This window comes from Salvelinus alpinus, chromosome 9, assembly GCF_045679555.1.
Source record: "Salvelinus alpinus chromosome 9, SLU_Salpinus.1, whole genome shotgun sequence".
Classification (NCBI taxonomy): domain Eukaryota; kingdom Metazoa; phylum Chordata; class Actinopteri; order Salmoniformes; family Salmonidae; genus Salvelinus; species Salvelinus alpinus.
The window spans coordinates 34647803-34675407 of NC_092094.1; the positions used below are offsets into that span (position 1 = coordinate 34647803).

A 27605-nucleotide genomic window follows, 5' to 3' on the forward strand; every position below is an offset into this window, starting at 1 on the left:
CAGGAGCAAAGGGAACAACGCTTGACGAACAAAACGAACTGGCAACAGACAAACAGAGAACACAGGTATAAATACACTGGGGATAGTGGGGAAGATGGGCAACACCTGGAGGGGGGTGGAGACAAGCACAAAGACAGGTGAAGCCGATCAGCGTGTGATAGAAAGGCTGTTCCAGCTAGTTGGCTGCAGCAAATATCCAAATATTATTTAACAAGAATAATGGTCTATTGTTATGAAATCGTCTTGGCAGACTTATGTCTTGCATTTACACGATCAATGCCTCATGAACACAAACACATGATTCTTATTCTCTCTCAGAATTAAAATGTACACAATCATTGGCATAAGTATGCTTTTAATGTGAGGTCATAGCATCTGAATCCAATCAATGAAGTAATGCACACACAGTATATGACTTGACTTTTGGCCCAGCTGCAGCAAGACGAGACTTGCATTATATGTAGTGTATACGATACGAGTAAGGTTTGCAATATGATGCTACAATATTTTGGAGTCGTGTTGTCATGGTGAACTACAGCTCCAGGAATTCTCCTTCTTGGCCTGCTTTAGCCTCTGATGGAACATCCACTGAAAGTAATCTGTTTGCTAACCCCTGTAGTTCGCTGTAAGACATACAGGTTAGGACATCATTGTGCAGAGGTGAACCTGAGCCCAGGTATGGTCACCTTAGCTGAGGGGTGGAAATCCCGGTGTCGTGCTGAGTCTGGTATTTATCTTGTTTTACCCGAATGGCCAGCTTAGGCCTAATCCCTGTCATGGTGTGTCAGGGTCTCGACATGCTAGGCTTATTTTCAGAGACCAGGATGCCCAGGCAGGCCTGGCCTAGTGATCAGACCCAGTTCCCTTATGTGCCTGTCGCTTGCTGCATTTACATAACCTGCTGCAGTTCTCTTTAGTGGGCAAACAATAGAGGTCAGGTCACGTGGTTATTAGGACAGTGGGAAATTCTTTCATGGGAGCTCCGTGTCTAGCTGTTTGATGTTCTGTGTGGCGAGTAGGCTAGACCCCCCCCCCCCCCCCCACCCCCTCTTGTTATGTTATCTTGTTATGGTTGTAAGGACATAATAAGCCAATGTCTTACCACGATTTAATCAATTCCGGGCCATGTAAATCTAGCTGTCAGTTGGGCACTGCCTGTGAATGTAGCCTTACCTCCACACCCACTCAGAAGCCTGTGATTTACACTGTTATCTGATGAGCTGAGGCTACAGGATCCATTAGTGCCCATCTAGATTACATCAATTAGACCCCTGGCCCTAGCTGCCACAACTTCACAAGGCCATTGGATGGATTGATTAACGACAGTTTGACTGGATGTTATATAACTGACCGTTTGAAAGAGTCAACGTTTTGATAGCCTCTGTTGCTATTTAAAATACTTGCAGGGCCATAAGGGCCATATTTGTATTGTCCTGTTGTCTTTGCCTAACATATTTATTAGGGCTGTCCCCAACTAAAACAAATCTTGGTAGACCGAAAGTCGTCTGTTCTTTCGACCAATCGATTGGTCAACATGTTTAAAAGTGTATTTTTCCAGATATAGACACACCCCCTGTGTTTTAATAAAATCAACTATATACTTGTCTGATGCTGTTTGATGAAATACGACACAAATGACTCAAGAGGGAGCCATGGATCAAGATAACCAGAAGAGAGAAACCTTAACCTGACCTGACCATTCTCCTCCCGGTCCTGCTGGCTTTCCCAGATTCTCCTGAAGTTGCCGGTAATAGGCTACACGAGGAGTCAGCAACCTTTGTCATGTGAAATGCCAATGTATCTTACAATGTCTACCCATCTGTGTGCCAGTTATGGTTTTCATATACACATTTGCGTGGAACAATTTAATTTAATTTATAATAATGTCTTTGTATGTCAAAATCATTGTCACGTGGTTAATCAAAATTTTATCCAACTCTAAATGAAAATGATACAAACCTAAAAAGTTTATTATATTTCCAACTATGTAAAAATAGCCTACATAAAGCCAACAAATAAAAACATTGCAGCCTGCAGATATAAAATATCCTGATGGAAATAAATATTCTATAAATCACATTGGCTATGCATGGCCTGTCTGCAACGAACTTGAAACATTATTAACTATCAATTTATGTCCAGCCTAAAGCTAGCACTAGCTAACATGCAACATTGTATGAAATATTCTGGGCCCACAGAGTTTCCTACACCAGTGAGCTGGGACAGACACAGCTGTAGACTATTTTGTGCAAGGGATTAGTGCTCATCAGGTAGACATATTTGATGACGTTTCCACTGCATCAGAGCATGACATTTTCCCCTTTCATGCTGAGTGGTTATCGAAAGGGAGAAATGGCCTTCTTTATATGCCTATATTTGTGTGCATGCCAGGTAGCCTATAGGCCTACTTCTATGCGTAATCAGGTGTGCGTCCTTACTCAACATTGACAGTAACGCTCCAAACAAAAGACAATGACTAAATTGACAAAACTCGTGAAATGGAATGAAATAAACCAAGACTTGTTTCTCACAAGTGTAGCATAGTTGAGTGCTCTGCAAACAACGTGTACCCTTTGACAATGAGAAGGGTAAAAGATTGGAATAATAATATATTGAATTCTTTTACATAAATTACCATAACCAAACAAACATTGTAGATTAGAAATTATAGGAATTAATGGTAAATGTAAGCTACTACTGGTGACATATGTAATGGGGAATTGATAGACACTAACAATCAATGCAAACAATTCACACTATTAAGTTATGAAGCATAGAACGTGCACAAATTGGCAGGAGAGATACTTGCATTGTGTATTTTAGCCACACTCCCCTTCTTCTTGGACTGTGCCATCTACGCGGCCTCCGCAATGGATTAGTCTCAGCCTCTGCAATGGATAAGTTCAGTAAAATGGGCACGAATCAGACAGGTGTCTCATGTGCCATAAAAAAATGAATATATATTGGCTACAACAAAAAGCAGCCAATCGACCAAACAATCGACCAGTGGGGTCAGCCCTATTAGCTATTACTATTAAGATTTGTAATTTGTATGTTCAAATCTGTCAGGTCTTGACATTGGTCAAGAAGGTCAATGTAAGAGCAACTGTAGAGGACCTACCATTAAAACCTGTGAACACCACAATGCATTGAATAGTAAGGACCTAAGGCCTTCATAGCATTAGAATGCTTGATTATTCAGAACTAGTCTGGAAAATACATTATTCTATCCAATTAATAAGCAAAGAAACAGCCTGTTCTTCCAAGTGATTTCTGAGAAATATTCAAGGCATTGTAATTATTGGCAAGGCATGTCAAAGCCAAATTCAGATAGCTGTTTGGAAGTCTCCATTTCCATCTAGTCAACTCTCTTTTTAATCTCCCTTTGGTTTTGATAAGGGAAAAGGAACGTCAATCAGCCAAACTAATGGAATGTGCGTATTGTAATTCGCTCAAAGGGAACGGTAAATTGAAAAGAGTTTGCAACCTTTTAACATACACACCAGCGCTGACAGTCAAGCTCCATTATCTGACAGCTGGAGAAGTTAAAAATAACTGTGCTCGCAGCAAATTAGACGTATCATTTGGCTTCTAAAGTGAGAGATGAATCTGTGTGTGAATGCTCCTGCCATACCGTGACACGAGGGCAATATATCAGCCTCTGTTTGTCTGTCTTTTTCATAAACTCCAGATGGAATAGTAAACAGATGAAGCAATTTAGTTCCGAGAGTCTTTTCTCTGAGTCTGCTCCATCAATCTTACAGTCAGGTAGCAGCCGCCCAGTCACCATACCCATTTACATTACTGTGCTCTGCCCAAGCCAAGCTGCATAAATCATTGTTTCGCTACATGCAAGGTTATTGCTATCGCTCAAAGCCAATCCTCAGAGTGTTTCATATGTAACATTTTTATCTGACTATAAATCTGATATCATTGCACATATAGTACCAGTCAAAAGTTTGGACACACCTACTCATTCCAGGGTTTGTCTTTATTTTTACTATTTTCTACATTGTAGAATAATAGTGGAGACATCAAAACTATGAAATAACACATATGGAATCATGTAGTAACCAAAAAAGTGTGAAACAACTCCAAATGTATTTTATATTTGAGATTCTTCAAAGTAACCACCCTTTGGCTTGATGACAGCTTTGCACACTCTTGGCATTCTCTCAACCAGCTTCATGAGGTAGTCACCTGGAATGCATTTCAATTAACAGGTGTGCCTTGTTAACCTTTTCACACGTAAGTTCCAAATATCTCTAATGGTCGCCCCAGTGTGAGTTGTTTTATGCAGGTGATGTCAGAATGCACTCACTGTTCCAAAATGTGATTGTTACCCAACAGGACAGTTAACACGCGTTGCCTGCTAATAGGCTATGTTTCAACTTATCAATTTCAGATTATTTTCAAACAAGTTGTATTTTCTAACAACAGTTTGAATTGAGATGTGTTCCGCCTCATTAATTCACATAGAAGTAGCCCATTTGAGCCGGATAAACGTATCTCTTCCAGGAGAACCCACCGCACTTCACTCATGACTGCGCATATCAAGTATGCATATATTTGGAACATTTTCTTGCTGGCGCTCGCTTTGCCTTCCTTGTTGTTTTTGTTACACATAATAACTTTGGACATGTGTGCGTTCCTATCAAAGTAAGTTCCTTATTTTCTGTATATCGTGTTGTCATTTCTACTGTAGGCCCATATAGTATGTATGTATGGAGCATAATGTATTTACAGTTTTATTCACGTTTTCAATTTCTGGTGACAAATAATGCATTCCGATTATTGCATATATTGTAATGGACACCTATGATGTGTGTAAAATACTTTTTTGAAGGTTGTACTGATTATAATGAGCTAAGCTATTTGCCAGTTATGTGTGGCGCCATGTTTGTTGACATTATACAATGGGTGTCACGTAATCTGCCAGACCAAAGATGTTATGAGGTGAAGGAATGGTTCACTCATCTTTCGGGTAAACTTCCAGAAGTGAATGAAGGGAAGTGGATGATCGTAGATGACACACCCCCTTCAACATGCATACTATAAATAGACCAAACAAATTTTGTCTCCTCTTATTATCTTTGGTTGATGAGAAAAAAACAAGCATGGCGGCGACACAAGCTACCCATCGTCGGATTACTTTCCATTTCTGCTAAGTGTTTTACTCAATTATTTTGATCAATGGTGAGCTCACCTGTGATGTGATTAATTATAAGTAGTAATTGCTATTAGCTAATTCATATTGTAGTTTCTGTCAGCCTAGAGTTATACAAATATGACCGCTTGTGTTACATCAATCTTTCCTCAGTTAGCGCTAGGACAGTTAGCGCTAGGACAAAAAAGCCTAATATTTTCCGGGTTTGGATGATTGTGTTATGCTGTAGCTACTACTACATCCAAAAATAAACTGCTCACATTCTGGACATAACTTTGTAAGGACTGTGTTTGTGCAAAATGTTTCTGAAAAACTGTGTGGCCAGCACACATGCTGATTGTTGAGACATTCGAAACTGGACGTTCTAAATACGCGTTCTTTTTATTTATTTTTTTTATTTTTTTTATTTTCTCCCCTTTTCTCCCCAATTTTCGTGGTATCCAATCGCTAGTAATTACTATCTTGTCTCATCGCTACAACTCCCGTACGGGCTCGGGAGAGACGAAGGTCGAAAGTCATGCGTCCTCCGAAGCACAACCCAACCAAGCCGCACTGCTTCTTAACACAGCGCGCCTCCAACCCGGAATCCAGCCGCACCAATGTGTCGGAGGAAACACCGTGCACCCGCCCCCCTCGGTTAGCGCGCACTGCGCCCGGCCCGCCACAGGAGTCGCTGGAGCGCGATGAGACAAGGATATCCCTACCGGCCAAACCCTCCCTAACCCGGACGACGCTAAGCCAATTGTGCGTCGCCCCACGGACCTCCCGGTCGCGGCCGGCTGCGACAGAGCCTGGGCGCGAACCCAGACTCTGGTGGCGCAGCATAGCACTGCGATGCAGTACTCTAGACCACTGCGCCACCCGGGAGGCCTAAATACGCGTTCTAATCACACCGGTTTGATCCTACGCTACAGGGACCACTGTAGAATGATCACACCCGTGTGTTGGTAAGTGTGAAAAGGTTAAAATAATGTCTTTCCTTAATGGGTTTGAGCCAATCAGTTGTGGTGTGACAAGGTAGGGTTGATATACAGAAGATAGCCCAAATTTTGTAAAATACCAAGTCCATATTATGGCAAGAATAGCTCAAATAAGCAAAGAGAAACGACAGTCCATCATTACATTAAAAGAACTTTGAAAGTTTCTTCAAGTGCATTCTCAAAAACCATCAAGCGCTATGATGAAACTGGCTCTCATGAGGACCGCCACAGGAAAGGAAGACCCAAAGTTACCTCTGCTGCAGAGTGTAACGGGTGACGCTCTCCTCATCCTCGGATGAGGTGAGGAGAGAAGGATCCTCAGACCAAAACGCAGGCTCAGGGAAATAAGCCATCTTTATTATAAATATTGATGGCACACGAAACGAAACAAAACACTTTCCAAACTACAAAATAACAAAACGACGTTGACGCAACCTGAACATAAACTTACATAACTAAACATAAACTTACGTACAGGAAAACAGACGACATCGAAACGAAACGAAACAAACAAACGCTACAGTCCCATGTGGTACGAACAGACATACGGACACAGGAGACAACCACCCACAACGAACACTGTGACAACGCCTACCTAAATATGACTCTTAATTAGAGGAACGCCAAACACCTGCCTCTAATTAAGAGCCATACCAGGTAACCCAAAACCAACACAGAAACAGAAAACATAGAATGCCCACCCAATCTCACGTCCTGACCAACTAACACACAAAAACTAACAGAAATAGGTCAGGAACGTGACAGTACCCCCCCCACAAGGTGCGAACTCCGGACGCACCAGCACAAAGTCTAGGGGAGGGTCTGGGTGGGCATCTAACCACGGTGGTGGCTCAGGCTCCGGGCGCGGTTCCCACCCCACCATAATCCATCCTAGCCCCCTCCCTTCAAGAATGTCCACCCTCTTACTTCCCCCACAAAATCCTCCTAATAACAAATCTAATAATGACAATACCGGGACAGAGAGATAAACCAAGACAGAGGGATAGATAAGACTATAGAGGTAGATAAAGATAGAGAGGGAGATCAGGATAGAGGGGCAACTCCGGACTGAAAGGCAGCTCCGGACAGAGAGACAGCTCTGGACTGATGGGCAGTTCTGGGTATCTAGCCTTTTCAGGCTGAAGGGCAGCTCATGGCTGACTGACGACTCTCGATGCTCATGGCTGGCTGACGGCTCTCGACGCTCATGGCAGGCTGACGGCTCTCGACGCTCATGGCAGGCTGACGGCTCTCGACGCTCATGGCAGGCTGACGGCTCTCGACGCTCATGGCAGGCTGACGGCTCTCGACGCTCATGGCAGGCTGACGGCTCTCGACGCTCATGGCAGGCTGACGGCTCTCGACGCTCATGGCTCTCTGACGGCTCTGGCTGCTCATGGCTCTCTAACGGCTCTAGCTGCTCATGGCTCTCTGACGGCTCTGGCTGCTCATGGCTCTCTGACGGCTCTGGCTGCTCATGGCTCTCTGATGGCTCTGGCTGCTCATGGCTCTCTGACGGCTCTGGCAGATCCTGTCTGGTTGGCGGCTCTGGCAGATCCTGTCTGGTTGGCGGCTCTGGCAGATCCTGTCTGGTTGGCGGCTCTGGCAGATCCTGTCTGGTTGGCGGCTCTGGCAGATCCTGTCTGGTTGGCGGCTCTGGCAGATCCTGTCTGGTTGGCGGCTCTGGCAGATCCTGTCTGGTTGGCGGCTCTGGCAGATCCTGTCTAGTTGGCGGCTCTGGCAGATCCTGTCTGGCGGGCGGCTCTAGCGGCTCCTGTCTGGCTGACGGCTCTAGCGGCTCCTGTCTGGCGGATGGCTCTGTAGGCTCATGGCAGACGGGCGGCTTTGCAGGCTCATGGCAGACGGGCGGCTTTGCAGGCTCCTGGCAGACGGATGGCTCAGATGGCGCTGGGGAGACGGATGGCTCAGATGGCGCTGGGGAGACGGATGGCTCAGATGGCGCTGGGGAGACGGATGGCTCAGATGGCGCTGGGGAGACGGATGGCTCAGATGGCGCTGGGGAGACGGATGGCTCAGATGGCGCTGGGGAGACGGATGGCTCAGATGGCGCTGGTGAGACGGATGGCTCTGGCCGGATACGGCGCACTGTAGACCTGGTGCGTGGTGCCGGAACTGGAGGCACCGTGCTAATGATAAGCACCTTCCTACTAGTGCGGGGAGCAGGGACAGGGCACACTGGACTCTCAAAGCCCACTCTATACCTGGTGCGAGGTACCGGCACTGGTGACACCGGGCTGAGGGCAAGCACATCAGGATTAGTAGGGGGAGAAGAAACAGTGTGTACAGGGCTCTGGAGACGCACTGGTAGCTTAGTGCGTGGGGCCGGAACTGGAGGCACCGTGCTAATGATAAGCACCTTCCTACTAGTGCGGGGAGCAGGGACAGGGCACACTGTATTCTCAAAGCCTACTCTACCCCTGATGCGTGGTACCGGCACTGGTGACGCCGGGCTGAGGACAAGCACATCAGGATTAGTAGGGGGAGAATATACAGTGTGTACAGGGCTCTGGAGACGCACTGGTAGCTTAGTGCGTGGGGCCGGAACTGGAGGCACCGGGCTAGATACACGCACTACAGGGAGAGTGCGTGGAGGAGGAACAGGGCTCAGGATACGCACTGGTAGCCTAGTGCGTAGTGTAGACACTGTAGGTACTAGGCTGGGGCGGGGAGGTGGTGCCGGAAATACCGGACCGTGGAGGCGTACTGGCACTCTTGAGCATTGAGCTTGCCCAACCTTACCTGGTTGAATACTCCCGGTTGCCCGACCAGTGCGGGGAGGTGGAATAACCCGCACCGGGCTATGTAGGCGAACCGGGGAAACCATGCGTAAGGCAGGTGCCATGTATGCCGGCCCGAGGAGACGCACTGGAGACCAGACGCGTTGAGCCGGCCTCATGACACCTGGCTCAATACTCAATCTAGCCCTACCAGTGCGGGGAGGTGGAATAACCCGCACTGGGCTATGCACTCGTACAGGAGACACCGTGCGCTCTACTGCGTAACACGGCGCCTGCCCGTACTCCCGCTCTCCACGGTAAGCCTGGGAAGTGGGCGCAGGTCTCCTACCTGCCCTTGGCCCACTATCTCCTAGCCCCCCCCCAAGAAATTTTTGGGAATTACTTACGGGCTTTTTTGGCTTCCGTGCCAGACGCGTTCCCTCATAGCTCCGGTTCCTCTCTCCGGTAGCCTCTGCTCTCCTCAGTGCCTCCACCTGTTCCCATGGCTTTTCGGGCTTCCAGCCACGTCTCCTTGCTGCCTCCTCAAACCACCGCTCCTGGGCTTTAGCTGCCTCCCTCTCTTCCTGGGAACGGCGATTTTCTCCTGCCTTAGCCCAAGGACCTTCTCCATTCATTATCTGCTCCCATGTCCAGAAATCCTTGTTTTTCTCCTGTCCCTTACTCCGTTTATTTTTCCCTTGCCGCTTGGTCTTAGCGTGGTGGGTGATTCTGTAACGGCTGACGCTCTCCTCATCCTCGGAAGAGGTGAGGAGAGAAGGATCTTCAGACCAAAACGCAGCTTCAGGGAAATAAGCCATCTTTATTATAAATACGACGGCAACACGAAACAAAACAAAAACACTTTCAAAACTACAAAAACAATAAAACGACGTAGACGACAAAACCTGAACATGAACTTACTTAACTGAAACGTAAAACTCACGGACAGGAAACAGACTACATCGAAATGAAACAAACCGAAACCAGTCCCGTGTGGCGCAACGACATACACAAACACAGGAGACAACCACCCACCACGAACACTGTGACAACGCCTACCTAAATATGACTCTTAATTAGAGGAACGCCAAACACCTGCCTCTAATTAAGAGCCATACCAGGTAACCCAAAACCAACACAGAAACAGAAAACATAGAATGCCCACCCAATCTCACGTCCTGACCAACTAACACACAAAAACTAACAGAAATAGGTCAGGAACGTGACACAGAGGATAAGTTCATTAGAGTTAACTGCACCTCAGATTGCAGCCCAAATAAATGCTTCACAGAGTTCAAGTGACTGACACATCTCAACATCAACTGTTCAGAGGAGACTGCGTGAATCAGGCCTTCATGGTCGAATTGCTGCAAAGAAACCCCTACTAAAGGACACCAATAATAGGAAGAGACTTGCTTGTGCCAAGAAACACAAGCAATGGACATTAGAACAGTGGAAATCTGTCTTTTGGTCTGAAGAGTACAAATTTGAGATTTTTGGTTCCAACGGATGATCTCCGCATGTGTGGTTTCCACCGTGAAGCATGGAGTTGTGATGGTGTGGGGGTGGTTTGCTGGTGACACTGTCTGTCATTTATTTAGAATTCAAGGCACACTTAACCAGCATGGCTACCAAAAGCATTCTGCAGCGATACGCCATCCCATCTGTTTTGCACTTAGTGGGACTATCATTTGTTTTCAACAGGACAATTACCCAAAACACACCTCCAGGCTGTGAAAGGGCTATTTTACCAAGGAGATTGATGGAGTGCTGCATCAGATGACCTGGCCTCCACAATCACCCGACCTCAACCCAATTGAGATGGTTTGGCATGAGTTGGACCGCAGAGTGAAGGAAAAGCAGCCAGCAACAAGTGCTCAGGATATGTGGGAACTCCTTCAAGACTTTTGGAAAAGCATTCCTCATGAAGCTGGTTGAGAGAATGCTAAGGCAAAGGGTGGCTACTTTGAAGAATCTCAAATATAAAATATTTTTTGATTTGTTTAACACTATTTTTGTTACTACATGATTCCATGTGTGGTATTTCATAGTTTTGATGTCTTCACTATTATTCTACAATGTAGAAAATAGTCAAATTAAAGAAAAACCCTGGAATGAGTAGGTGTGTCCAAATTTTTGACTGGTACTGTGTGTGGAGAAGACTTTGGAAGATTCAACCTCCCGCTAGGCTATGTCTGGTCTGACACACACAGGGTATACAGCTATGTGAATCTTGATTCCACTTGCCACACTCAGGTTTTCCATGACATTGAAATGCATCTTGCCCACTTATGCATGTATTTTATGTCAGGTGTTCTGGGCCATGGTGTCAGTTACCATTTAGCATGGTAATCTAAGTGTAACTGTGGGATCCCTATTACAGTAAGGTAAGTAAAGAGATTTCCATGAGTAGCTTATGTTTCAGTGGAGGTGTAGGATTGCCTCTAAATACCTAACAACATAATTGTTCATTGTTAATCGTAACAATTTCAACGATTTTACTGAGGTACAGTTCATATAAGGAAATCATTCAATTGAAATAAATTCATTAGGCCCTAATCTATGGATTTCACATGATTGGGAATACAGAAAGGCATCTGTTGGTCACAGATACCTTAAAAGAAAAGTATAGGCGTGGATCAGAAAACCAGTCAGTATCTGTGAACACCATTTGCCTCATGCAGCGCGACACATCTCCTTCGCATAGAGTTGATCAGGCTGTTGATTTTGGACTGTGGAATGTTGTCCCACTCCTCTTTAATGGCTGTGCGAAGTTGCTGGATATTGGAGGGAACTGGAACACACTGTTGTAGACGTCGATCCAGAGCATCCCAAACTTGCTCAATGGAAAACATATCTGGTGAGTATGCAGGCCATGGAAGAATTGGGACATTTTCAGCTTCCAGGAATTGTGTACAGATCCTTGTGACATGGATTATCATGCTGAAACATGAGGTGATGGCGGCGGATGAATGGCAGGACAATGGGCCTAAGGATCTCGTCATGGTATCTCTGTGCATTCAAATTGTCGTCAATAAAATGCAAATGTGTTTGTTGTCTGTAGCCTATGCCTGCCCATATCATAACCCCACGGCCACCATGGGGCACTCTGTGCACAACGTTGACATCAGCAAACCACTCTCCCACACGACGCCATACAAGCTATCTGCCGTCTGCCCAGTACAGTTGAAACCAGGATTCATCCATGAAGTGCATGTGTCTGCAACCTGCCAGTGGCCATGAAAGTTGAGCCTTTGCCCACTGAAGTCGGTTACAATGCTGAACTGCAGTCTGGTCAAAACCTTGGTGAGGACAACGAGCACGCAGATGAGCTTCCCTGAGACGTTTTTTGACAGTTTGTGCAGAAATTCTTCACTTGTGCAAAACCACATTTTTATCAGCTGTCCGGGTGGCTGGTCTCAGATGATCCCACGGGTGAAGAAGCCGGATGTGGAGGTCCTGGTTACGCGTGGTCTGCGGATTGAGGCCGGTTGGACGTACTGTCAAGTTCTCTGAAACAACGTTGTAGGCGGCTTATGGTAGAGAAATTAACATTAGATTATCTGGCAATAACTCTGGTGGACATTCCTGCAGTCAGCATGCCAATGGTGGTCCCGTGTGGCTCAGTTGGTAGAGCATGGCGCTTGCAGCGCCAGGGTTGTGGGTTCATTCCCCACGGGGGGACCAGGATGAATATGTATGAACTTTCCAATTTGTAAGTCGCTCTGGATAAGAGCGTCAGCTAAATGACTTAAAAAAAAAAAAAAAAAAAAAAATTGCACGCTCTGTGGCATTGCGTTGTTTGATAAAAATGCACATTTTAGAGTGACCTTTTATTGTCCCCAGCACAAAGTGCACCTGTGTAATGATCATGCTGTTTAATCAGCTTCTTGATATGCCACACCTGTCAGGTGGATGGAGTATCTTTGCAAAGGATAAAGCTCACTAATAGGGGTGTAAAAAAATGTGTGCATACATTTTTTTTTTCATCTCATGAAACTTGGGACCAACACTTTACATGTTTATATTTTGGTTCAGTGTATTTCCATTATTTTGATTCCAGTTTCACCTTTGTGATGCATATCCTTGTTTTGATCGTGCATGTAAATACCTTAAAGACATGCTTCAGAACTTTGGCAACTACTAAGTATGTTTTAAACCTCCTGCTTTGGGCTGGATGTGTCAATGTGTAGTTCATAAATGCATAATCTATGAGTAGAATTATGGTTCTACCTCAATTAGCCATAGTTTGAAAGACACTGTTTTTCTGGAAGCTGTGCTGCACCATTATCCTTACATTTTTCCCCATGTGGTCCAGCCCCTAGCAATTCGAGTTCAACCAATGAGATTCAGCTCCTCACCATTTGAGAGACAGCTAGCAAGAAGCACATGATGCACACACAGCAGAGCGCGAGAGAGAGAGCAATGACGTGTAGCACATATCTGCATATTCAGTATGTGATGTAGTGTAGTACGCAATTTTCAGGGACCACTTTTGTCTCGTGAGTGCTACTTTCAGAACTACTGGCTAAAAAGTATACAAAAGTACCGGAGAATCTCTTTAAGCCCCAGTGGATGTCAGAACATTTTATAATGTAAAGGATAAACATGTCTGGATTTCACTGTATACTCAAATACATTTGACTGAGTATGGCCCTTATCCAATCCACTTTTTTAATGTAGTCTATGACACCTATCCACAACAACATATGACATTGATGTGATAGAAGGAGAAATGTGTTAGATCGACAGAATGAAAGCCCACCTCTCTCTTTTGGTGCACATCTTTGACACATGTGTTACTCATGTCTCTCATTAGGGAAGATTTACGCTGGAGGCACCTTCCCTGTGAATTCTCAAAGATGCCTTCTCCCTCTTCTTGTGTGTGAATGTGTGAGTGTGAATGTGTGAGTGTGTGTGTGTGGGGGGGGGGGAGCTCTCTCAGATGTTTTCCCTCTTTGTATAATCTCCACCTTCCCAACACAATGGATTTAGCCTGACCTTGAATGAGACAGGGCTCAAATTGCTGCAGCATCTAAACATCAGAGATAGCACGCCATTAACACAGCCCTGGACAAGCCAGTACATTAGACATAGGGGCAGACATTGATTGTTTAATTAACTTTCAATGAATGCCTGGGAAAAGGACAGCTGACAATTGGCAATGATTTTATCCCCAGCAATTGCCTGCTTTTTATGGGATGCATCTAAGCCACCAAAGAAATAAAATCTTTACGATGCAAAAGAGGAAGCTTTTTCTACTTTACGTGCACAACAGGCACTTGGCTGCACATATGAATTTTGGAATCCAGTGTTAACTCTATATTTGGATTCCACTGGAGTGGATTAAGGATTTTTTTTTTACTGCAAACCCACGGGATTCTGGGAGACATAAAAGAGGAGGCTGTTTGCATCCATGCTATACAAATAATTGCAGGTTTGAAATCGACTGTAATTTCAAGCACCAGCTATATGGGAGAGTCTTGCTTTGATGTACAAATCCAGAATTCACGGGGGATTAGCATCCCAAAGGTTAGCAGTTGCTAATTATGGGAGATTGGTTCTACATATCTAACAAGGCAAGGAGACAGTCTTAATAAATAAGATGATTCATAAGGAACAAAAGATAAGAGATAAGAAGGATGTATTTTATTTTGCATGGAGTGATACCCTGTAATGCCCCTCTTCTCCTTATGTGTTGGAGTGTTAATGGACTGAAGCTGTGCCTTCTCTATTTTGTTCACAAAAGCATTGAGATTTTACAGATATATAATTTTTTTATATGATATCTTAGAATATTATACCTTGATTGTATTTGCGAGTTCCTGTAGTGTAAAAAATGCTTGTTACTATTCTACCAGCAGACCGTGAAGCTGCATTATCATAATCCCTAGTTCCATTCCACTAACCACCACTAGCTAAATGAATCTATTATTTTTGCCTTGAGCATGAGAGGTGATAACAGAAGCATGCAACAAAATGCAATGAATTAATCTGAACTTAAAAACACCCTCTTAGTTGCTGTTACCTCATACAGACCTACAGTGGATTATTTTATTTTATATTGTTTTATGTACTTGACTTCCCGTTTAATTTAGTTATCTGACCATTATAGGCTTGGCATGCTGTCAACCCTTAAAACCTCTTTCCGCTTTTAACTAGTAACTAATAGGAGCATGTATTAAGGAGCAGGGGTTCCTAAACTGTTTTGCTTCATGACTCACCAATTGAGGTGTCTTTTGAGTCACAACAAACCATAAGAGTTGAGCGGGGGGGGGGGGGGGGATACACATACCAAAGAAGAAGTAAAAAATATCATCTTTGCAGTGGAGAGAAAATGTTCTGCAATTCTAAATATTTTGCCATGGAGCTGAGATTAAATGTTGCACTTTTAAAGCACATTTTTCTGCATTTCTATACATTTTTTCATGAAGCTGGGAAAAATGTTAGTTTTTAAGCGGATTTCCTGCAATTCTACGCATTTTGACTAATGCTGTGATCTTATGCTTAAATATTATAACAAAATAAATGGGGGCCTGATTGTCTAGCTTTTATTTTGTTGATTGTAAATTCTAAATGATTATAGGCTATTTTACAAAATATATAGGTACATTTTGTTTTCTACATACTTTCTATTTGGTTTTAGTCATTTAAGTTTACACTGAAAGTGTTTTTCTATCCCCTCCAAAACAATATATATATAGTACCAGTCAAAAGTTTGGACACACTTACTCATTCAAGGGTTTTGTTTTATTTTTACTATTTTCTACATTGTAGAATAATAGTGAAGACATTAAAACTATTAAATAACACATATGGAATCATGTAGTAGACAAAAAAGTGTTAAGCAAATCAACATTTTCGATTTTAGAATCTTCAAAGGAGCCAACCTTTGCCTTGATGACAGCTTTGCACACTCTTGGCATTCTCTCAAGTAGCTTCACCGGGAATGCTTTTCCAACAGTCTTGAATGAGTTCCCACATATGCTGAGCGCTTGTTGGCTGCTTTTCCTTCAATCTGCGGTCCAACTCATCCCAAACCATCTCAATTGGGTTGAGGTCGGGTGATTGTGGAGGCCAGGTCATCTGATGCAGCACTCCATCATTCTCCTTCTTGGTCAAATAACCCTTACACAGTCTGTTGAAAAACAAATTATTGTCTCACTAAGCACACACCAGATGGGATGGTGTATCGCTGCAGAATGCTGTGGTAGCCATGCTGGTTAAGTGTGCCTTGAATTCTAAATAAATCACAGACAGTGTCACCAGCAAACCACCCCCACACCCCCACACCTCCTCCTCCGTACTTCACGGTGGAAACCACACATGCGGAGATCATCTGTTCACCTACTCTGAAGCTCACAAAGACACGGCGGTTGGAACCAAAAATCTCAAATTTGTACTTACCAGACCAAAAGACAGATTTCCACCGGTCTAATGTCCATTGCTTGTGTTTCTTGGCCCAAGCAAGTCTCTTCTTCTTATTGGTGTCCTTTAGTAGTGGTTTCTTTGCAGCAATTCGACCATGAAGGCCTGATTCACGCAATCTCTGAACAGTTGATGTTGAGATGTGTCGGTTACTTGAACTCTGTGAAGGATTTATTTGGGCTGCAATCTGAGGTGCAGTTAACTAATGAACAGCAGAGGTAACTTTGGGTCTTTTTTTCCAGTTGCGGTCCTCATGAGAGCCAGTTTCATCATAGCGCTTGATGGTTTTTGCTACTGCACTTGAAGAAATTTTCCGAATTAACTGACATTCATGTCTTAAAGTAATGATGGACTGTCATTTTTCTTTGCTTGTTTGAGCTGTTCTTGCCATAATATGGACTTAGTATTTTACCACATAGGTATCTTTTGTATACCAACCCTGTCTGTCACTTGAACTCTGTGAAGCATTTATTTGGGCTGCAATTTCTGAGGCTGGTAACTCTAATGAACTTATCCTCTGCAGCAGAGGTAACTTTGGGTCTTCCTTTCCTGTGGCGGTCCTCATGAGACCCAGTTTCATCATATCTGTCCTTTGGTCTGATAAGTCCAAATTTGAGATTTTTGGTTCCAACCGCTGTGTCTTTGTGAGATGCAAAGTAGGTAAACAGATGATCTCTGCATGTGTGGTTGCCACTGTGAAGCATGGAGGAGGAGGTGTGATGGTGCTTTTCTGGTGACACTGTCAGTGATTTATTTAGAATTCAAGGCACACTTAATCAGCATGGCTACCACAGCATTCTGCAGCGATACGCCATCCTATCTGGTTTGCGCTTAGTGGGACTATCATTTGTTTTATCAACAGGACAATGACCCAAAACACACCTCCAGGCTGTGTAAGGGCTATTTGACCAAGGAGAGTGATGGAATGCTACATCAGGTGACCTGACCTCCACAATCACCCGACCTCAACCCAATTGAGATGGTTTGGGATCAGTTGGACCGCAGAGTGAAGGAAAAGCAGCCAACTAGTGCTCAGCATATGTGGGAACACCTTCAAGACTGTTGGAAAAGCATTCCTCATCAATATGGCTGAGAGAATGCCAAGAGTGTGCAAAGCTGTCATCGAGGCCAAGGGTGGCTACTTTGAAGAATCTCAAATCTCAAATATATTTTGATTTGTTTAACACTTGTTTGGTTACTACATGATTCCATATGTGTTATTTCATAGTTTTGATGTCTTCACTATTATTCTACAATGTAGAAAATTGTAAAAATAAAGAAAAACCCTTGAATGAGTAGGTGTTCAAACTTTTGACTGGTACTGTATATATATATGCACAGAAAATGTCATCCCGCGACCCACAAGTGGGTCCCGACCCACAGTTTGGGAACCACTGCAGTAAAGTACTCTCTCCTCCTCAGGCTCAGCAGCCCCTCCCTTGGCCTTGTAGATCGGACATGGCCATTCTGGCCTCTTCACATGGCCCTAAATTAAACATGTCCGGGACGAGGCGGGTGCCTGCTCTGCCTCGGGAAATGCTTTTTCATGTCCTAATGAATGTGCCTGGGGGGGTCCCACAGGGGGCTCCACTTCACCCCTCATTAGGCAGGGGGGGTTGTTTCTGTGCTCATGCTGGAGAGCAGCCTCCTGGAGAGGGAGCCCTCCCACCCCAGCTCCACGTCCCACGCTCTCCTACCCTGGCCTGGACCCCGACTTCTTATCCTCCCCTCTCTCTCCACTCCCCTCTCTGCCTGTATCAGACTGACTCCGCACTTCCCTGATTCACTTTATACTGTAAGAGGCCTTATCAGAGACGGGGTTGTCTTGGGGGAACCAACTGTTAAGCTGCACATTCCATAGAGATGACAGGGACACGCGGACCTGGGGACAGGAGCATGCTCCTGATGACGTTTTAATGGCCTTGTTTGGTTTGGACCTGTGATTTATTGCTGTATATACCAGCGCTAAGATTTTTTTTCTCTTTCCTGGCGTCAACTAAACTGTTTTTGCACGGGTCTTGCACGGGTCTGTTTTTGCACGGGTCTTCCTGTCTTCTGAGAACTTGTAATGAAAAAAAGGTTGACAGACTCATCAGGATTGTGTTAGAAAGGAAGCTTTATGACAAACCGTCCTGTCTTCATTAGTGGGTGTGACAGGCGAGCGCTGTGGGCCTTGCTCTGAGGGCCAGCTGTGGCCTTGGCAGGCTCTGGTAGGAGGGGGAGGAGAGGAGAGCCACTGTAATACTGTGGAAGTCCCTGTCAGTCTCCAGCTCTGGCTCAGTAGTTCTCTCCCAGTGTACCCTGTATGGCGTATCCTGCCTTTCCAGTGGAAAGTATTGACTGCTTCCTGGTGTTGATGAAGCAACAAAGCATGGCGGCTTCCTGGTTGAGGCGATGCGAGGTGGTGGGGTGGGGAGGGAGGGATTTACTGTCTGTCAGCTCCCACTCGGCACACACTGGTTCAATCAACATTGTTTCCACATCATTTCAATGAAATTACGTTGAACCAATGTGGAATAGACGTTGATTTGACGTCTGTGCCCAGTGTGATGACTTTGCATCGGAACAGAATGGGCTGAAGAGCTGATTATTATTCCAGGGCTTTTGGGATGTGTTTATGCCATCATTAATCTTAGTGCTTCTTTATTTGCCTGGGATTAAGCTCCATGGTACATTCCCTGACAGTCACCGAAGCAGGTTCACCTAAAGGTAGCAGGCAGCTAGGCAGCGAACGCTCTGCTCTGCCCCCCTTCTGCAAACAAAGGGGGGGGGGGAATAGTACTTCTGCATTCCCAGGAATGCATGTGTATTTAAAAAAAAAAGTAACATTGTTTAATGGTAATGAATCCAGTAGGATACTGTATCTACCTGATAATAAATGGTCGTTTTACAGCATTATAAAAGTGGTTTCTACAATGATAAGGACTACATTCACATTCATAGTAATTCATTTGGCTTTAATCAGACAGATTAATACTACCAGCAGGAAAATTGAATAAATAAATAGATTTTTAATGTGCCTTGCAAATTTGATCAGAAATACATATTTAACATTATGGCAATCAAGTGTTTGGAGTCAAATCATTTTGCACATTTAGTGTCATTAAAGATAAATGATGCGTGATGAAAGTGTTCACAGTGTAAGACACTAAAAGCGAAGGGTTTCCTGAACGGAACAGTAACGTCTCTCGCTCTCACACACTTTCCATTTCACTCTCTGCACCTGCAGGAGAGAACCAAGTCAAGGTATCTGAATAGGGCTTGCACGGTAGAAGACAAAACTTCCACGTGAAAATATAGTGAGACAGTGACTGGTTCCAGTGTTTGAAAAAGCTCTCTTTCTGAGGCTCCATGACACCGCTGATCCCTGGAAAGGTTGGGTGCCTCTAGTTTCAGCTCTATCTCCCCTGGATCTGTGGGGGACAGGATTCAGTATCCCTGCTAATGTATCAAGCCCATTTGTCTCAATCACACATCCCTGGAAGTATCGCCTGGCCGTTGATGTAATTCATCTTGCCTGTCCTTGCCTTCTCTTTCCGTGCTGATGAGAACACAGGACCTTCAAACAGAGTGGCGGAGGTGGTTTAATGTCACTAGTCAGTCGACTACAAGTATTAACTGTTGTGTAATGGAGGCTCGGACATAAATATAATGACATCCATTGTGAAAGCACTATGACAACATTCTCTAAAAGGAAGTCATTCAAAGCAACCACTTATTCAGCAGCACATCGATTGTATCTGTATCATTCCAATTTAATTTCAACAGTGTTTTCTGTCACAATGTATGAATTCTGTTATCTTTAAAACTTCTTATAATTCATTATTTTCTGCTGCCTACATAAACATCCCTCTAGCAACAGAATGATAGCTAGCCGTGAGGTACATCACACTGTGCTGCACAGTACAATCCACAGGACATGTTGTGTAAGCTGATATTATATTTAGGAAGGACTGTGACATACTCAGTGGCTGCTGTTTGATTCATGTCTTGACACACAAGGCCACCATGATGTTTAGCTGAGAGTCAGAGGGAAAGGCATCCCTGTTCATATGCTTGGGAATGACTATTATATTGTGTGTAGATGGTATGGACCAAGTGTTTAGCTACGTTAGCCCTATACCCCTGCCTACAACACAGTATCCCTTCCATTACTTCTGGCTCATGTGGAGCTTCCCTCAAGCTGATGCTTGCTATCTGGAGCCAATCTGTGGAAGTTAGTCAGTGTGTGGAACAGGTTTTCCTAAGGAGCGCACAGAGGGACAATTACTGTCAGCTGAAGTAATCTCCCTGCCTGCTCTCCATGTGTGTTCTGGCTCTGTGCCCCTCACCCACTGACCCTGGGCATCAGCTTGAGCCGGGACCTCCAGCCTCCCTCCCCTCCACCCCCACGGAGGGACAGTAGCCTCTCACACACCGTCTGCCATGGGCATGTCCCAGCAGACAGGATTTATACACATGTTCCCTCCACACACACACACACACACACACACACACACACACACACACACACACACACACACACACACACACACACACACACACACACACACACACACACACACACACACTGCACACATGTCCCACACACATATTCAGTACCCCACACGTAGGTTCAGTGCCACACACGTTCCACATAGATGTAACATCCAAATGTACCACATTATTAGCGCACATGCAACACCCACAGGACGTTGTCTGGATGTCAGTCTGCTGTATGTTGTCATACATAACTTTACGTCTGTCTGTGAAGAATAGAGTTTATAGTAAGGATCATATTCAATGAAGCCCAGCAGCAGTCAAGCTTCTTACAGAAATGCATATTAATGCAGCAATTGCAGGAGAAAGGAAGTGGTACGGCGTGACAATGGTGAATTCCCCTGTGCAATGGAACAAGCTTCTTTGTTGTTATGTAAAATTCTCACTATAATTGCACTGGATGTTTTGAAGCTTTCATTCCTTATATGTCTCTGTGTATTCCGATGCCAGTATGTTGGCCTGGCCTCCAGGGATATGGAGGTAGAGAGGTTCTTAACTAAGAGCACTGTGCTGATGACAAGCCTCAATCAAACCTTTAACCACAGCCTGCTCAGCTCAAGTGGCCAACAAAACTTTGTAAGCCGGAGCAGGAGAGAAGACGTCCTCCCCCCCATAGCTCTGAATTTAAACAGCTTTCGAACGGATGGCTCCTGAAGCAGTCTATCTTCTGGTCCTCTGTGATTTCAGCCTCAGTGATTTTGAGTTCCACTCCAGTCCAGTGCCATGTTTCAGTATGTATCTGCCAACAAAATAAACAACAACACTCTACATTCAGTGTTGTATTAGAGATGACTAAGTACACACAGTGTGTTCTAAAAGCGTGTAAACATTCGCTTTTTTAAATGAAGATTCATTTCATTCCATTTAACTGTTGCAAATTGTTTGCCTCCCATCTCTCACGGCTCACTATGACTAACTGGGATCAGGGGCAGAGCAGGCAGAATCAGAATGAATACATAAGTGCGTGCAGCAGTCTCCAGATTGACTGTGTTGTGGCATCAGAGCAGAGCATGCAGTGTGGCTCTCTCTCCCTCCTATTCCTGTCCTCCTCTGGGACTGGGACCCAGACACACAGCGACAGAGGGAGAGGGGGCGTGCCCCGTGGCACTGGAGTCCCCTGTACCAGGGCCCAGCTTCACCTGTCACTGATCAGAGGAAGGGGGAGGCGGGGGGGGGGGGGGCTCAGGTGGAGGAGGGCGGGCCGTGCCGGGGACGGGAGAAGAGCACCACCACACATTCTCCACTTCATGGCACTCGTCTGCTCTGTAAACCAAGGCTTTTGTTGTTTCCCCCAGAGTGCAACACACAGACTCACAGTCAGGAAGCTCGTCAATCTTTGCCATAACAACACATAAATTAAATCCCAAATTACTGTTCCTCTGGCGGAGTAAAAGACATGGAGAGAGATGTCTCGTGCTGTGGTTTGGGAATATTCTTTCCCTCTACTGCTCCCCCGCATTGAGGGTGTCAGAATGCATTTCAATAAGGCAGTCAGGTAAAGAGGCAGAGAAGTGCTGCTGTGTTGTACAGGCATCCCGATTTGGGCGGTGTTGAAGTATTAATGGCCTCACACACAAACAAACACAGAGATACACGCATGAGTTCATCCCAAAAGCAGCCCAGGGCTATCGTCCAGTCCTGGGTTTTAGCAAAGCCATTTCAGTTTGCAGTGCTATACAGGAATAATGGGGAAGCTCAGAGCTGTTCCACTGAAAGTAGAATATCTTGAGTGATGGGGATCATAGCTTAGGCTATTAGTTGATAGAGAGGAATTAGCAGGAGGCAGCATAGAGACATTAATAATGCCTAAATTCTGCTTTTCTCTGTTCTAGTCCTCATGGTCTAAATTTTGTTGGCTGGTTTGTGTGTTGAACGGACAGAGGCGCTGTAAAATTATGATACTGGCTTTTCCTCTGCAGGTGAATATCTGAATCTGATATCTCTGAGCTGCACTGAAGTAGAAATGTCATGAGGACAGACTCATGGTAATAAGCCAACAGGCTCCAGTCCCCAAACAAATAACACATTTATACTATTCTGTTTGTGCTCTGTACCACTGCTGTCCTTTGCCACTGACATTCAAATAACCTTTCTTCTGCTGTGCAATTGGGAATAAAAAAGTGCTCGTTCTGTTCCGTTAGACTACAACATGACAGCAGCGCCTTGGCAGATGAAAAGAGGCAGGATCTGATTCTAGCTCTTGTTTGCCTGTCTGTCTGACTATCATGGGTTTCAATTTAGCATAGACTATCTTTATCAAACTACAGCTGATCTCCATTGCCAAAGGGGGAAATTAATCTAGCAGTCAAAATGTGGGGAAACTACGATATAAAAATGTGACTTACTGTGCCTTTGCCAGCTAGTCGACTGACCCGTCGTACCAATGGTATTTTGCCGGTGTAAACTGTATCTAGATAGAGATTCTACTAACATATTTCTGTATTTTAGCCCTGTATGTAGTCAAGTGTTATTTTTCAACATTTGCCTAGTTGTTGTTGTGTTGTGAAATGTGTTGCAGAGAATTTTTATTAAACTGTTATTTGTCCCTGTTTGTTGGATTGGAGAGCCATTGCTAATCTGCCCATAATGCTGACCTGTACACAGGCGCAGCATTGCTGTCCAATCACTTACATAATCTCCAACATGAGCCCACTGGTTTGCATCATTTGGGCTCTGACAGCTGTCAACACACAGGCAGCCCCCCCCCCCTCACACACACAAAGCTGTCTCTCAATAAAGGGATGCAGAACCACATCCATACCCTTAAAACATGCCCACCACTACAACTACAGTCTTACATTTTCTGCCTCTTACCACAAATATACACTTCCATCTAATAGTGTTAGAATGCACACCACAGATGTTGTGTCCAATGAAGAGGCAGATGAAGACATTACACCTTACTCTATGAGGTCTTCCATCACTCAGAGATATGTTGTATATTGTATTACTCTGTATGTAACACCCTTGTAGTAGGCGGAGTCATCCATGAGAAATGATCTAGAAGCTGTGCCACAGCCCAGTAATGGGTTAAGCTTTCAGCCTCAGTTTGTGTCTGTAATGTAAGGGAGCATCCTAATCCTCTAAACGTTATTTCAGTAGTCCAGTTGTCCAGGAAAATCTGAGTGTGCAGTAGGAATAACTTGGAGAGCCTCTGTAGTGATTTGTTTATGTCAGTATTTGCACTGCCCTGCACATATTCCTGCGCTATTTCATTTGTATAGCACAAATTCAAAAAACCTTACTTGAGTAAGATCTGGGATCATATGGGTGTGAAGAATGCCACTGAAAAGGCTTACCATTAGAAAATAAAAAGCTGCTTCTGGTTGTTTTTTTGCCTCAGATAATGTGGAGCACGTTCGCTACTAAAGTGTAGATAACAATCTGTCTCCAATGAGTAGCGGTGTAACATGAATAATACGCATCAGCTATTCACCATTAAAGGATCAACCTTTTTACATAATTGATATACCTTCAATATATTTAGTCAACACCACACTTTTCCTCCCTCCTAAACGATGCTCTCCAGGTACAAATGAAACTATAGCATATTTGAGAGGTGCAGGGGAAAATGCTCACTCTGACAACAACTGTCTTTGTGGTGCTTATGTCAGGTCTAAAGCGCTAGCTACAGAACGCAGTACGCTATGACAGGGTCCCGGGGAGCAGTTAGCATGCGGAAGGCAAAACCTTTGTTTCATTTTGTAAACGGTTTTCTGTTCATTTCCTGGGATTAATAAGTGCAGTGTTATCTTCATGTGGGGTTTGATCTCAGGGTGGTTTGGTACACAGTGCAGGGCAGAGGGGGACACAGACAGGGCTTGACATCCTCAGTCTCCAAAGGGCATTTATGTGATGTGAATCAGTGTCCTTGAACTGCACAGCGACGGACACAGACAGAGCATCTCTAACAAGTTGTGGCGTATGACAAACCTAGGCTTCACTACTACATGAGGCTGGCTACTACACAGTGCTCTCACCATGTGCTAGCCATTGTGAAAGCCGAAAGCCACCCACACCAGAGGTTGATCCTCCACCGAGGATCTTAGTCATTACCTTTTTCATTCTTTCTGTAGATGGGTATTTTGTGAATGCTGCCGTATGATTCACAGTACATTATCTGTGTGCGTCAGCAGGTCCCCCCTCTCTTTGATGTGGCCTGTGTGTGGAGGCAATCTCACAGTGCTATGAGGAATGGGAGGCTGCTGAGTTGGGCTTTAGCATGGCTGACCGTCTCACTGTGCCTGGCTTTGATGTCCTAAACAGAGCAGGCAGGGCTGTCTGGCAGGCGGGCGGGCAGGCAGGGAGGCAGGCGGGCGGGCAGGCAGGGAGGCAGGCAGGCGGGCAGACAGGGAGGCAGGCAGGGAGGGAGCACGGCAGGCAGAGAGGCATGAAGACAGGCAGGCAGGCGCTGTGAATGTGATCATCAGCAGTGAGCAGCGCTGGTCAAGCCCAGACACAGTGCCAGCAGCGAGCTTCACAATGGCAGTTAACACCATGGCTTCTGTCAATAGCTATTGACTTCCAGATGTGAAGTACTTAGGCACAAGGCCTTTCTGTTTGACCATCGCCCCCTGTGTGAATTCATTTTAAACCACTCACACTATCCGAATTGTAGTCTGACTGGGAGCCCCAGGACCAGCCATTCCAGATGGCAGCTTGCTACAAATATTGACGTGAACCCATGGTGTAGGTGACTTAATGGCTTATTTGATCTTCATGCTGTTATTATTCTGTATTTATTCCTCATGAATCTTTACCAGAAAGCAGCTTATTTCACTGTGATTAGATTGGGTTCTTCTTTTACATAGCAAACCACAAAGTCTACCACAGTTAGACTGGAGACAAACCCTTTTTACTGTTGAGTGCACCGAGCATTCAGAGGCTTGTGTAGTAGTGTTATCTGGTGAGGCTGTGTGCATTCATGGCCTCACTGCTGCAGATAGGGCTTTGTGAGCCATCCTCATCAGTGTGTGCCCAGCCCTGCCGTTTCCACTCCCTCTGCCTTCACCTGATGTGGCACAGCCTCTGTCAGGCCTGAGCGAGCATCCAGCCAGCCCTGCCTCTTCAGGGGAGATGAAGGCATCTCACAGCTACCCTGGGCAGCAATCTAAGCCTGGAGCTCAGAGCCTGGAGCCCGTGGGAAAGCGAGAGGGCTGGAAGTTGGGAGCTGGAAGCTGGGCTCAGAGGAGAGGATGCAGCTACAGACACAGTCAGAGTGACAGCCCTGCACTGCCACCCTGTGGCCAGCGCCCGCCAATACAGTCCTGTTTCTCCACCACAACTCCAGCCAGCCTTAATTACAGCACGCTTCACTTGTTGTGAGTGCATGTCAGAACAAATTATGTTTGTAATGAGGCTGAAAATGTTAAAGGAGTCGCAACACACTGCACCGCTAATGCTCATGCAGGGAGAGCACAAAAACAAACAATGGAGTGCACTGCCCTTAATGCCAGTGTTCAAACAGAGATAACCAAAACGACAACCGTCTCGACACAATGCAGAAATTCATAATGATTATTTATAAAGTAACCCTCTCAGCAAGCGTGTCAAAACCTGGCTCCTGGTTTGTTTTCCCTGTAGTCTAGGCAGACTATGGTCATTATCCCCTATTGTACAGCAGGATACCCAGTCATCCCAGGTGTTTTCCATATGATAACTGACTGGTGTGTGTGCCACTGCTCTCTTTGTTCATTTGACTGAAATGTAGGCTAATTCTGCATCTAGGGGTGAGGTCTTGTTGACTTCTGCAGTGCTAACAGAGATTCCTGAATGGAGGGACAGTGTGTATAGTGGTAAAGGGTTGGTGGATCAGCGGCCCTCCCTTGGGCACACTTCAGGGACACCGACATTATCCACATGACACAACAGACGCTCCCAGGCAGCTGATTAAATGGGCTCTGAGTCCTCTGGATGGAAGACCCATTTGATATGATCAAATTCATTTGAAGGGATTGGATGTGAAGGTGTACTAAAGTAGTACAGAGCTTCTATCTACTCTGGCCTATATGACAGACTCTAGGCCTGGTGTATAAAGCTAGGGGAGAGACTGATGTAATACCTTGCCATACTATAATGGATGTAATACATGTAGCTGGTTTTAGATGTTTAGAATGGGTCATGAGTAAAATTATACATTTTCCGCACTAGTAAGAGTAGGCTGTTTGATAGTGCTCTTTGCTCTGATTGGCTGTATGTGCATTTGGGTAAGGAGCCACTATAGAGTAATAATCTTTTCTCAGTGTAGATCAGATAGTATGGTTTGTCTGGCGCTACGGCGTGCTGTAACAATGGCAGTCTGAGATGCTAGCACTGTGGAGGAGAGCTGGGTTATAGATAGAGATCTAGTGTGGAGGCAGAGAGAGACGTTGTGTCAGAGGCTGCAGTGATAAAGCATGAGAGCTGTAGGACAGGCTGGGGGTTCTGTGTCTGAGATGCCTCTCTGTGTTCCGCTGCCCTGTGGCCTGCTGCTCTGCTCCTGTGCAGGGGGCCGGGATGGATGAGACCTGTCCCCCCCATGCCTGTGTCCTCTATGCCCACTAAATCACCCACAGGCCTGTCACTAGCGGAACACTATCGACCTCACTGAACTCTACTGCACTTTACTACTGTCTGAAGTGACAGCCTTCATCCACTCCCACCTCACTGGGCCTCATATAGCTACTCACCATCCCAATAGGAAGGTTATCATTATTTGTGGCCATACTGGGTTTTCTTATGGGGTATGGACGGTTTTGAAGTTAAAGAGGTAAC

At 45.1% G+C, this 27605-nt stretch overlaps 1 protein-coding gene across 2 annotated transcripts in view; it reads left to right on the top strand.

Moving 5' to 3' along the window:
* The window catches only part of LOC139584702 (nuclear receptor ROR-alpha A), a 283138-nt gene that overhangs the window by 241612 nt on the left and 13921 nt on the right, over window positions 1–27605 (top strand). The gene's annotated exons all lie outside the window — the stretch shown is intronic.